Source organism: Ranitomeya imitator, chromosome 8, assembly GCF_032444005.1.
Source record: "Ranitomeya imitator isolate aRanImi1 chromosome 8, aRanImi1.pri, whole genome shotgun sequence".
Classification (NCBI taxonomy): Eukaryota; Metazoa; Chordata; class Amphibia; order Anura; family Dendrobatidae; genus Ranitomeya; species Ranitomeya imitator.
This window is the reverse complement of record NC_091289.1, coordinates 120,155,297-120,170,197: the sequence shown is the minus strand read 5'-3', so window position 1 is coordinate 120,170,197 and position 14,901 is coordinate 120,155,297. Positions and strand designations below refer to the sequence as shown.

General features: G+C 35.5%; 1 protein-coding gene across 6 annotated transcripts in view; it reads right to left on the bottom strand.

The window, feature by feature from the left end:
• LOC138647928 (uncharacterized) overlaps nt 1-14,901 on the bottom strand; it is a 223,022-nt gene that overhangs the window by 159,601 nt on the left and 48,520 nt on the right. The window lies entirely within an intron of this gene.

Below are 14,901 nucleotides of genomic sequence, written 5' to 3'. Positions count from 1 at the left end.
CCACATGTTTTTCCACTACTTAAAAAAAAAAAAACAACTATACATGTTTGGTATCTGCGTAACTGTGCTGACCTGGACTGGAGAATAATATTTCTTGGTCAGTTTTAATATATAGTGACCATGATAAATAAAAAAATATTTTTTTTTGCAATTTCAAATGCATTTGGATTTTTTTTCCCACTTTCCAGTGAAAAAATGGAAATTGGCTGTAATGTGAAGGGGTTAAAAGGTTGGAAACTTTCATAATTTTAGAACATTTCTGTGCTGAGCACTTGTAAACTGATATTGTTAGAGGAACTTTTTGTTACCAAACTAAGTTGATTTAGGGTATGTGCACACGTAGAAAGCTCCTCTGCGGATTTTTCCGCTGCGGATTTGATAAATCCGCAGTGCAAAACCGCTGCGGTTTTTCCTGCGGATTTATCGCGTTTTCTATTGTGGATTCCGCTGCGGATTTACATCTGAAGTTTTCTAAGGAAGCAGATGTAAAAACGCTGCGGATTCCGCACAAAGAATTGACATGCTGCGGAAAATAAAACACTGCATTTCCGCGCGTTTTTTTCCACAGCATGTGCACTGCGGATTTAGTTTCCCATAGGTTTACATTGTACTGTAAACTAATGGGAAACTGCTGCGGATCCACAGCTGCGGAAACGGTGCGGATCCGCAGCAAAATCCGCATCGTGTGCACATAGCCTCAATCATGTAGTGCCAGGGAAATCATGCAATGTCAGGGTATAATTTGCCTGCAGGACTACAACATGGAAGAGGACATGTCACTATTTCAAAAGTCTCAGACTGTGGGCACAAGTTGCGTTTTTTTCCATGTTTTTTTTTTGGGGGACGGACTAAACTGCATATTGGGATGATGGGATGATGGGATGATGGGCTGCAATACAAGACTCCACCACTAGATGGCAGCACATTTTACAAATGCAGCCCAGGAAATGACTTTTTGTAATATAGCAAGAAGGGAATTCAATGGAAATACTTAAATGAATCAGAACATCCACAGGGCTGGATTAAAGTTTAATAATAGAACCAGGGAAAAAAGATTGTAACTATATGGGATTATGTGTAGAATATCGGGTTACACATGCCTGGTGATATATCTCATCAACATCTCATAGGACTATGGGTATATCTATTGATCTGTATGGGGATTATGGGTGAAATATCACAAATACACATGCCCAGGAACATACTTCATCTACTTCTGATAGGAATATGGGTATAATTATTGATCTGTATGGGGATTATGGGTGAAATATCACATATTCACATGCCCAGGAACATACTTCATCTACTTCTGATAGGAATATGGGTATAATTATTGATCTGTATGGGGATTATGGGTGAAATATCACATATTCACATGCCCAGGAACATACTTCATCTACTTCTGATAGGAATATGGGTATAATTATTGATCTGTATGGGGATTATGGGTGAAATATCACAAATACACATGCCCAGGAACATACTTCATCTACTTCTGATAGGAATATGAGTATAATTATTGATCTGTATGGGGATTATGGGTGGAATATCACAAATACACATGCTCAGGAACATACTTCATCTACTTCTGATAGGAATATGGGTATAATTATTGTTCTGTATGGGGATTATGGGTGAAATATCACATATTCACATGCCCAGGAACATACTTCATCTACTTCTGATAGGAATATGGGTATAATTATTGATCTGTATGGGGATTATGGGTGAAATATCACAAATACACATGCCCAGGAACATACTTCATCTACTTCTGATAGGAATATGGGAATATCTATTGATCTGTATGGGGATTATGGGTGAAATATCAAAAATACACATGCCCAGGAACATACTTCATCTACTTCTGATAGGAATATGTGTATATCTATTGATCTGTATGGGGATTATGGGTGAAATATCACAAATACACATGACCAGGAACATACTTCATCTACTTCTGATAGGAATATGGGTATAATTATTGATCTGTATGGGGATTATGGGTGAAATATCACAAATACACATGACCAGGAACATATTTCATCTACTTCTGATAGGAATATGTGTATATCTATTGATCTGTATGGGGATTATGGGTGAAATATCACAAATACACATGCCCAGGAACATACTTCATCTACTTCTGATAGGAATATGAGTATAATTATTGATCTGTATGGGGATTATGGGTGAAATATCACAAATACACATGACCAGGAACATATTTCATCTACTTCTGATAGGAATATGGGTATATCTATTGATCTGTATGGGGATTATGGGTGAAATATCACAAATACACATGCCCAGGAACATACTTCATCTACTTCTGATAGGAATATGTGTATATCTATTGTTCTGTATGGGGATTATGGGTGAAATATTACAAATATACATGCCCAGGAACATACTTCATCTACTTCTGATAGGAATATGGGTATAACTATTGTTCTGTATGGGGATTATGGGTGAAATATCACAAATACACATGCTCAGGAACATACTTCATCTACTTCTGATAGGAATATGGGTATAATTATTGATCTGTATGGGGATTATGGGTGAAATATCACAAATACACATGACCAGGAACATATTTCATCTACTTCTGATAGGAATATGGGTATAATTATTGATCTGTATGGGGATTATGGGTGAAATATCACAAATACACATGACCAGGAACATACTTCATCTACTTCTGATAGGAATATGGGTATAATTATTGATCTGTATGGGGATTATGGGTGAAATATCACATATTCACATGCCCAGGAACATACTTCATCTACTTCTGATAGGAATATGGGTATAATTATTGATCTGTATGGGGATTATGGGTGAAATATCACAAATACACATGACCAGGAACATACTTCATCTACTTCTGATAGGAATATGGGTATATCTATTGATCTGTATGGGGATTATGGGTGAAATATCACATATTCACATGCCCAGGAACATACTTCATCTACTTCTGATAGGAATATGGGTATAATTATTGATCTGTATGGGGATTATGGGTGAAATATCACATATTCACATGCCCAGGAACATACTTCATCTACTTCTGATAGGAATATGGGTATAATTATTGATCTGTATGGGGATTATGGGTGAAATATCACAAATACACATGACCAGGAACATACTTCATCTACTTCTGATAGGAATATGGGTATAATTATTGATCTGTATGGGGATTATGGGTGAAATATCACAAATACACATGCTCAGGAACATACTTCATCTACTTCTGATAGGAATATGGGTATAATTATTGTTCTGTATGGGGATTATGGGTGAAATATCACAAATACACATGCCCAGGAACATACTTCATCTACTTCTGATAGGAATATGGGTATAATTATTGTTCTGTATGGGGATTATGGGTGAAATATCACAAATACACATGCCCAGGAACATACTTCATCTACTTCTGATAGGAATATGGGTATATCTATTGATCTGTATGGGGATTATGGGTGAAATATCACAAATACACATGCCCAGGAACATACTTCATCTACTTCTGATAGGAATATGGGTATATCTATTGTTCTGTATGGGGATTATGGGTGAAATATCACAAATACACATGCTCAGGAACATATCTCATCTACTTCTGATAGGAATATGGGTATAATTATTGATCTGTATGGGGATTATGGGTGAAATATCACAAATACACATGCCCAGGAACATACTTCATCTACTGATAGGAATATGAATATAACTATTGATCTGTATGGGGATTATGGGTGAAATATCACAAATACACATGCCCAGGAACATACTTCATCTACTTCTGATAGGAATATGGGTATAATTATTGATCTGTATGGGGATTATGGGTGAAATATCACAAATACACATGCCCAGGAACATACTTCATCTACTTCTGATAGGAATATGAGTATAACTTTTGATCTGTATGGGGATTATGGGTGAAATATCACAAATACACATGCCCAGGAACATACTTCATCTACTTCTGATAGGAATATGTGTATATCTATTGATCTGTATGGGGATTATGGGTGGAATATCACAAATACACATGCTCAGGAACATATTTCATCTACTTCTGATAGGAATATGTGTATATCTATTGATCTGTATGGGGATTATGGGTGGAATATCACAAATACACATGCCCAGGAACATACTTCATCTACATCTGATAGGAATATGGGTATAATTATTGTTCTGTATGGGGATTATGGGTGAAATATCACAAATACACATGCTCAGGAACATATTTCATCTACTTCTGATAGGAATATGGGTATAATTATTGATCTGTATGGGGATTATGGGTGAAATATCACAAATACACATGCCCAGGAACATACTTCATCTAGTTCTGATAGGAATATGGGTATATCTATTGTTCTGTATGGGGATTATGGGTGAAATATCACAAATACACATGCTCAGGAACATACTTCATCTACTTCTGATAGGAATATGGGTATAATTATTGATCTGTATGGGGATTATGGGTGAAATATCACAAATACACATGCCCAGGAACATACTTCATCTACTGATAGGAATATGAATATAACTATTGATCTGTATGGGGATTATGGGTGAAATATCACAAATACACATGCCCAGGAACATACTTCATCTACTTCTGATAGGAATATGGGTATAATTATTGATCTGTATGGGGATTATGGGTGAAATATCACAAATACACATGCCCAGGAACATACTTCATCTACTTCTGATAGGAATATGAGTATAACTTTTGATCTGTATGGGGATTATGGGTGAAATATCACAAATACACATGCCCAGGAACATACTTCATCTACTTCTGATAGGAATATGTGTATATCTATTGATCTGTATGGGGATTATGGGTGGAATATCACAAATACACATGCCCAGGAACATATTTCATCTACTTCTGATAGGAATATGTGTATATCTATTGATCTGTATGGGGATTATGGGTGGAATATCACAAATACACATGCCCAGGAACATACTTCATCTACATCTGATAGGAATATGGGTATAATTATTGTTCTGTATGGGGATTATGGGTGAAATATCACAAATACACATGCCCAGGAACATACTTCATCTACTTCTGATAGGAATATGGGTATAATTATTGTTCTGTATGGGAATTATGGGTGAAATATCACAAATACACATGCCCAGGAACATACTTCATCTACTTCTGATAGGAATATGGGTATAATTATTGTTCTGTATGGGGATTATGGGTGAAATATCACAAATACACATGCCAAGGAACATACTTCATCTACTTCTGATAGGAATATGGGTATAATTATTGTTCTGTATGGGAATTATGGGTGAAATATCACAAATACACATGCCCAGGAACATACTTCATCTACTTCTGATAGGAATATGGGTATAATTATTGTTCTGTATGGGAATTATGGGTGAAATATCACAAATACACATGCCCAGGAACATACTTCATCTACTTCTGATAGGAATATGGGTATAATTATTGTTCTGTATGGGGATTATGGGTGAAATATCACAAATACACATGCCCAGGAACATATTTCATCTACTTCTGATAGGAATATGGGTATATCTATTGATCTGTATGGGGATTATGGGTGAAATATCACAAATACACATGCCCAGGAACATACTTCATCTACTTCTGATAGGAATATGGGTATATCTATTGATCTGTATGGGGATTATGGGTGGAATATCACAAATACACATGCCCAGGAACATACTTCATCTACTTCTGATAGGAATATAGGTATAATTATTGTTCTGTATGGGGATTATGGGTGAAATATCACAAATACACATGCCCAGGAACATATTTCATCTACTTCTGATAGGAATATGGGTATAACTATTGTTCTGTATGGGGATTATGGGTGAAATATCACAAATACACATGCTCAGGAACATATTTCATCTACTTCTGATAGGAATATGGGTATAATTATTGATCTGTATGGGGATTATGGGTGAAATATCACAAATACACATGCCCAGGAACATACTTCATCTACTTCTGATACGAATATGGGTATATCTATTGATCTGTATGGGGATTATGGGTGAAATATCACAAATACACATGCTCAGGAACATACTTCATCTACTTCTGATAGGAATATGGGTATATCTATTGATCTGTATGGGGATTATGGGTGAAATATCACAAATACACATGCCCAGGAACATATTTCATCTTCTTCTGATAGGAATATGGGTATAATTATTGTTCTGTATGGGGATTATGGGTGAAATATCACAAATACACATGACCAGGAACATACTTCATCTACTTCTGATAGGAATATGGGTATAATTATTGATCTGTATGGGGATTATGGGTGAAATATCACAAATACACATGCCCAGGAACATACTTCATCTACTTCTGATAGGAATATGGGTATAATTATTGTTCTGTATGGGGATTATGGGTGAAATATCACAAATACACATGCTCAGGAACATACTTCATCTACTTCTGATAGGAATATGGGTATAATTATTGTTCTGTATGGGGATTATGGGTGAAATATCACAAATACACATGACCAGGAACATACTTCATCTACTTCTGATAGGAATATGGGTATAATTATTGATCTGTATGGGGATTATGGGTGAAATATCACAAATACACATGCCCAGGAACATACTTCATCTACTTCTGATAGGAATATGGGTATAATTATTGATCTGTATGGGGATTATGGGTGAAATATCACAAATACACATGCTCAGGAACATACTTCATCTACTTCTGATAGGAATATGGGTATAATTATTGTTCTGTATGGGGATTATGGGTGAAATATCACAAATACACATGCCCAGGAACATACTTCATCTACTTCTGATAGGAATATGGGTATAATTATTGTTCTGTATGGGGATTATGGGTGAAATATCACAAATACACATGCCCAGGAACATACTTCATCTACTTCTGATAGGAATATGGGTATATCTATTGATCTGTATGGGGATTATGGGTGAAATATCACAAATACACATGCCCAGGAACATACTTCATCTACTTCTGATAGGAATATGGGTATATCTATTGTTCTGTATGGGGATTATGGGTGAAATATCACAAATACACATGCTCAGGAACATATCTCATCTACTTCTGATAGGAATATGGGTATAATTATTGATCTGTATGGGGATTATGGGTGAAATATCACAAATACACATGCCCAGGAACATACTTCATCTACTGATAGGAATATGAATATAACTATTGATCTGTATGGGGATTATGGGTGAAATATCACAAATACACATGCCCAGGAACATACTTCATCTACTTCTGATAGGAATATGGGTATAATTATTGATCTGTATGGGGATTATGGGTGAAATATCACAAATACACATGCCCAGGAACATACTTCATCTACTTCTGATAGGAATATGAGTATAACTTTTGATCTGTATGGGGATTATGGGTGAAATATCACAAATACACATGCCCAGGAACATACTTCATCTACTTCTGATAGGAATATGTGTATATCTATTGATCTGTATGGGGATTATGGGTGGAATATCACAAATACACATGCTCAGGAACATATTTCATCTACTTCTGATAGGAATATGTGTATATCTATTGATCTGTATGGGGATTATGGGTGGAATATCACAAATACACATGCCCAGGAACATACTTCATCTACATCTGATAGGAATATGGGTATAATTATTGTTCTGTATGGGGATTATGGGTGAAATATCACAAATACACATGCTCAGGAACATATTTCATCTACTTCTGATAGGAATATGGGTATAATTATTGATCTGTATGGGGATTATGGGTGAAATATCACAAATACACATGCCCAGGAACATACTTCATCTAGTTCTGATAGGAATATGGGTATAATTATTGATCTGTATGGGGATTATGGGTGAAATATCACAAATACACATGACCAGGAACATACTTCATCTACTTCTGATAGGAATATGGGTATAATTATTGATCTGTATGGGGATTATGGGTGAAATATCACAAATACACATGCTCAGGAACATACTTCATCTACTTCTGATAGGAATATGGGTATAATTATTGTTCTGTATGGGGATTATGGGTGAAATATCACAAATACACATGCCCAGGAACATACTTCATCTACTTCTGATAGGAATATGGGTATAATTATTGTTCTGTATGGGGATTATGGGTGAAATATCACAAATACACATGCCCAGGAACATACTTCATCTACTTCTGATAGGAATATGGGTATATCTATTGATCTGTATGGGGATTATGGGTGAAATATCACAAATACACATGCCCAGGAACATACTTCATCTACTTCTGATAGGAATATGGGTATATCTATTGTTCTGTATGGGGATTATGGGTGAAATATCACAAATACACATGCTCAGGAACATATCTCATCTACTTCTGATAGGAATATGGGTATAATTATTGATCTGTATGGGGATTATGGGTGAAATATCACAAATACACATGCCCAGGAACATACTTCATCTACTGATAGGAATATGAATATAACTATTGATCTGTATGGGGATTATGGGTGAAATATCACAAATACACATGCCCAGGAACATACTTCATCTACTTCTGATAGGAATATGGGTATAATTATTGATCTGTATGGGGATTATGGGTGAAATATCACAAATACACATGCCCAGGAACATACTTCATCTACTTCTGATAGGAATATGAGTATAACTTTTGATCTGTATGGGGATTATGGGTGAAATATCACAAATACACATGCCCAGGAACATACTTCATCTACTTCTGATAGGAATATGTGTATATCTATTGATCTGTATGGGGATTATGGGTGGAATATCACAAATACACATGCTCAGGAACATATTTCATCTACTTCTGATAGGAATATGTGTATATCTATTGATCTGTATGGGGATTATGGGTGGAATATCACAAATACACATGCCCAGGAACATACTTCATCTACATCTGATAGGAATATGGGTATAATTATTGTTCTGTATGGGGATTATGGGTGAAATATCACAAATACACATGCTCAGGAACATATTTCATCTACTTCTGATAGGAATATGGGTATAATTATTGATCTGTATGGGGATTATGGGTGAAATATCACAAATACACATGCCCAGGAACATACTTCATCTAGTTCTGATAGGAATATGGGTATATCTATTGTTCTGTATGGGGATTATGGGTGAAATATCACAAATACACATGCTCAGGAACATACTTCATCTACTTCTGATAGGAATATGGGTATAATTATTGATCTGTATGGGGATTATGGGTGAAATATCACAAATACACATGCCCAGGAACATACTTCATCTACTGATAGGAATATGAATATAACTATTGATCTGTATGGGGATTATGGGTGAAATATCACAAATACACATGCCCAGGAACATACTTCATCTACTTCTGATAGGAATATGGGTATAATTATTGATCTGTATGGGGATTATGGGTGAAATATCACAAATACACATGCCCAGGAACATACTTCATCTACTTCTGATAGGAATATGAGTATAACTTTTGATCTGTATGGGGATTATGGGTGAAATATCACAAATACACATGCCCAGGAACATACTTCATCTACTTCTGATAGGAATATGTGTATATCTATTGATCTGTATGGGGATTATGGGTGGAATATCACAAATACACATGCCCAGGAACATATTTCATCTACTTCTGATAGGAATATGTGTATATCTATTGATCTGTATGGGGATTATGGGTGGAATATCACAAATACACATGCCCAGGAACATACTTCATCTACATCTGATAGGAATATGGGTATAATTATTGTTCTGTATGGGGATTATGGGTGAAATATCACAAATACACATGCCCAGGAACATACTTCATCTACTTCTGATAGGAATATGGGTATAATTATTGTTCTGTATGGGAATTATGGGTGAAATATCACAAATACACATGCCCAGGAACATACTTCATCTACTTCTGATAGGAATATGGGTATAATTATTGTTCTGTATGGGGATTATGGGTGAAATATCACAAATACACATGCCAAGGAACATACTTCATCTACTTCTGATAGGAATATGGGTATAATTATTGTTCTGTATGGGAATTATGGGTGAAATATCACAAATACACATGCCCAGGAACATACTTCATCTACTTCTGATAGGAATATGGGTATAATTATTGTTCTGTATGGGAATTATGGGTGAAATATCACAAATACACATGCCCAGGAACATACTTCATCTACTTCTGATAGGAATATGGGTATAATTATTGTTCTGTATGGGGATTATGGGTGAAATATCACAAATACACATGCCCAGGAACATATTTCATCTACTTCTGATAGGAATATGGGTATATCTATTGATCTGTATGGGGATTATGGGTGAAATATCACAAATACACATGCCCAGGAACATACTTCATCTACTTCTGATAGGAATATGGGTATATCTATTGATCTGTATGGGGATTATGGGTGGAATATCACAAATACACATGCCCAGGAACATACTTCATCTACTTCTGATAGGAATATAGGTATAATTATTGTTCTGTATGGGGATTATGGGTGAAATATCACAAATACACATGCCCAGGAACATATTTCATCTACTTCTGATAGGAATATGGGTATAACTATTGTTCTGTATGGGGATTATGGGTGAAATATCACAAATACACATGCTCAGGAACATATTTCATCTACTTCTGATAGGAATATGGGTATAATTATTGATCTGTATGGGGATTATGGGTGAAATATCACAAATACACATGCCCAGGAACATACTTCATCTACTTCTGATACGAATATGGGTATATCTATTGATCTGTATGGGGATTATGGGTGAAATATCACAAATACACATGCTCAGGAACATACTTCATCTACTTCTGATAGGAATATGGGTATATCTATTGATCTGTATGGGGATTATGGGTGAAATATCACAAATACACATGCCCAGGAACATATTTCATCTTCTTCTGATAGGAATATGGGTATAATTATTGTTCTGTATGGGGATTATGGGTGAAATATCACAAATACACATGACCAGGAACATACTTCATCTACTTCTGATAGGAATATGGGTATAATTATTGATCTGTATGGGGATTATGGGTGAAATATCACAAATACACATGCCCAGGAACATACTTCATCTACTTCTGATAGGAATATGGGTATAATTATTGTTCTGTATGGGGATTATGGGTGAAATATCACAAATACACATGCTCAGGAACATACTTCATCTACTTCTGATAGGAATATGGGTATAATTATTGTTCTGTATGGGGATTATGGGTGAAATATCACAAATACACATGACCAGGAACATACTTCATCTACTTCTGATAGGAATATGGGTATAATTATTGATCTGTATGGGGATTATGGGTGAAATATCACAAATACACATGCCCAGGAACATACTTCATCTACTTCTGATAGGAATATGGGTATAATTATTGATCTGTATGGGGATTATGGGTGAAATATCACAAATACACATGCTCAGGAACATACTTCATCTACTTCTGATAGGAATATGGGTATAATTATTGTTCTGTATGGGGATTATGGGTGAAATATCACAAATACACATGCCCAGGAACATACTTCATCTACTTCTGATAGGAATATGGGTATAATTATTGTTCTGTATGGGGATTATGGGTGAAATATCACAAATACACATGCCCAGGAACATACTTCATCTACTTCTGATAGGAATATGGGTATATCTATTGATCTGTATGGGGATTATGGGTGAAATATCACAAATACACATGCCCAGGAACATACTTCATCTACTTCTGATAGGAATATGGGTATATCTATTGTTCTGTATGGGGATTATGGGTGAAATATCACAAATACACATGCTCAGGAACATATCTCATCTACTTCTGATAGGAATATGGGTATAATTATTGATCTGTATGGGGATTATGGGTGAAATATCACAAATACACATGCCCAGGAACATACTTCATCTACTGATAGGAATATGAATATAACTATTGATCTGTATGGGGATTATGGGTGAAATATCACAAATACACATGCCCAGGAACATACTTCATCTACTTCTGATAGGAATATGGGTATAATTATTGATCTGTATGGGGATTATGGGTGAAATATCACAAATACACATGCCCAGGAACATACTTCATCTACTTCTGATAGGAATATGAGTATAACTTTTGATCTGTATGGGGATTATGGGTGAAATATCACAAATACACATGCCCAGGAACATACTTCATCTACTTCTGATAGGAATATGTGTATATCTATTGATCTGTATGGGGATTATGGGTGGAATATCACAAATACACATGCTCAGGAACATATTTCATCTACTTCTGATAGGAATATGTGTATATCTATTGATCTGTATGGGGATTATGGGTGGAATATCACAAATACACATGCCCAGGAACATACTTCATCTACATCTGATAGGAATATGGGTATAATTATTGTTCTGTATGGGGATTATGGGTGAAATATCACAAATACACATGCTCAGGAACATATTTCATCTACTTCTGATAGGAATATGGGTATAATTATTGATCTGTATGGGGATTATGGGTGAAATATCACAAATACACATGCCCAGGAACATACTTCATCTAGTTCTGATAGGAATATGGGTATATCTATTGTTCTGTATGGGGATTATGGGTGAAATATCACAAATACACATGCTCAGGAACATACTTCATCTACTTCTGATAGGAATATGGGTATAATTATTGATCTGTATGGGGATTATGGGTGAAATATCACAAATACACATGCCCAGGAACATACTTCATCTACTGATAGGAATATGAATATAACTATTGATCTGTATGGGGATTATGGGTGAAATATCACAAATACACATGCCCAGGAACATACTTCATCTACTTCTGATAGGAATATGGGTATAATTATTGATCTGTATGGGGATTATGGGTGAAATATCACAAATACACATGCCCAGGAACATACTTCATCTACTTCTGATAGGAATATGAGTATAACTTTTGATCTGTATGGGGATTATGGGTGAAATATCACAAATACACATGCCCAGGAACATACTTCATCTACTTCTGATAGGAATATGTGTATATCTATTGATCTGTATGGGGATTATGGGTGGAATATCACAAATACACATGCCCAGGAACATATTTCATCTACTTCTGATAGGAATATGTGTATATCTATTGATCTGTATGGGGATTATGGGTGGAATATCACAAATACACATGCCCAGGAACATACTTCATCTACATCTGATAGGAATATGGGTATAATTATTGTTCTGTATGGGGATTATGGGTGAAATATCACAAATACACATGCCCAGGAACATACTTCATCTACTTCTGATAGGAATATGGGTATAATTATTGTTCTGTATGGGAATTATGGGTGAAATATCACAAATACACATGCCCAGGAACATACTTCATCTACTTCTGATAGGAATATGGGTATAATTATTGTTCTGTATGGGGATTATGGGTGAAATATCACAAATACACATGCCAAGGAACATACTTCATCTACTTCTGATAGGAATATGGGTATAATTATTGTTCTGTATGGGAATTATGGGTGAAATATCACAAATACACATGCCCAGGAACATACTTCATCTACTTCTGATAGGAATATGGGTATAATTATTGTTCTGTATGGGAATTATGGGTGAAATATCACAAATACACATGCCCAGGAACATACTTCATCTACTTCTGATAGGAATATGGGTATAATTATTGTTCTGTATGGGGATTATGGGTGAAATATCACAAATACACATGCCCAGGAACATATTTCATCTACTTCTGATAGGAATATGGGTATATCTATTGATCTGTATGGGGATTATGGGTGAAATATCACAAATACACATGCCCAGGAACATACTTCATCTACTTCTGATAGGAATATGGGTATATCTATTGATCTGTATGGGGATTATGGGTGGAATATCACAAATACACATGCCCAGGAACATACTTCATCTACTTCTGATAGGAATATAGGTATAATTATTGTTCTGTATGGGGATTATGGGTGAAATATCACAAATACACATGCCCAGGAACATATTTCATCTACTTCTGATAGGAATATGGGTATAACTATTGTTCTGTATGGGGATTATGGGTGAAATATCACAAATACACATGCTCAGGAACATATTTCATCTACTTCTGATAGGAATATGGGTATAATTATTGATCTGTATGGGGATTATGGGTGAAATATCACAAATACACATGCCCAGGAACATACTTCATCTACTTCTGATACGAATATGGGTATATCTATTGATCTGTATGGGGATTATGGGTGAAATATCACAAATACACATGCTCAGGAACATACTTCATCTACTTCTGATAGGAATATGGGTATATCTATTGATCTGTATGGGGATTATGGGTGAAATATCACAAATACACATGCCCAGGAACATATTTCATCTTCTTCTGATAGGAATATGGGTATAATTATTGTTCTGTATGGGGATTATGGGTGAAATATCACAAATACACATGACCAGGAACATACTTCATCTACTTCTGATAGGAATATGGGTATAATTATTGATCTGTATGGGGATTATGGGTGAAATATCACAAATACACATGCCCAGGAACATACTTCATCTACTTCTGATAGGAATATGGGTATAATTATTGTTCTGTATGGGGATTATGGGTGAAATATCACAAATACACATGCTCAGGAACATACTTCATCTACTTCTGATAGGAATATGGGTATAATTATTGTTCTGTAT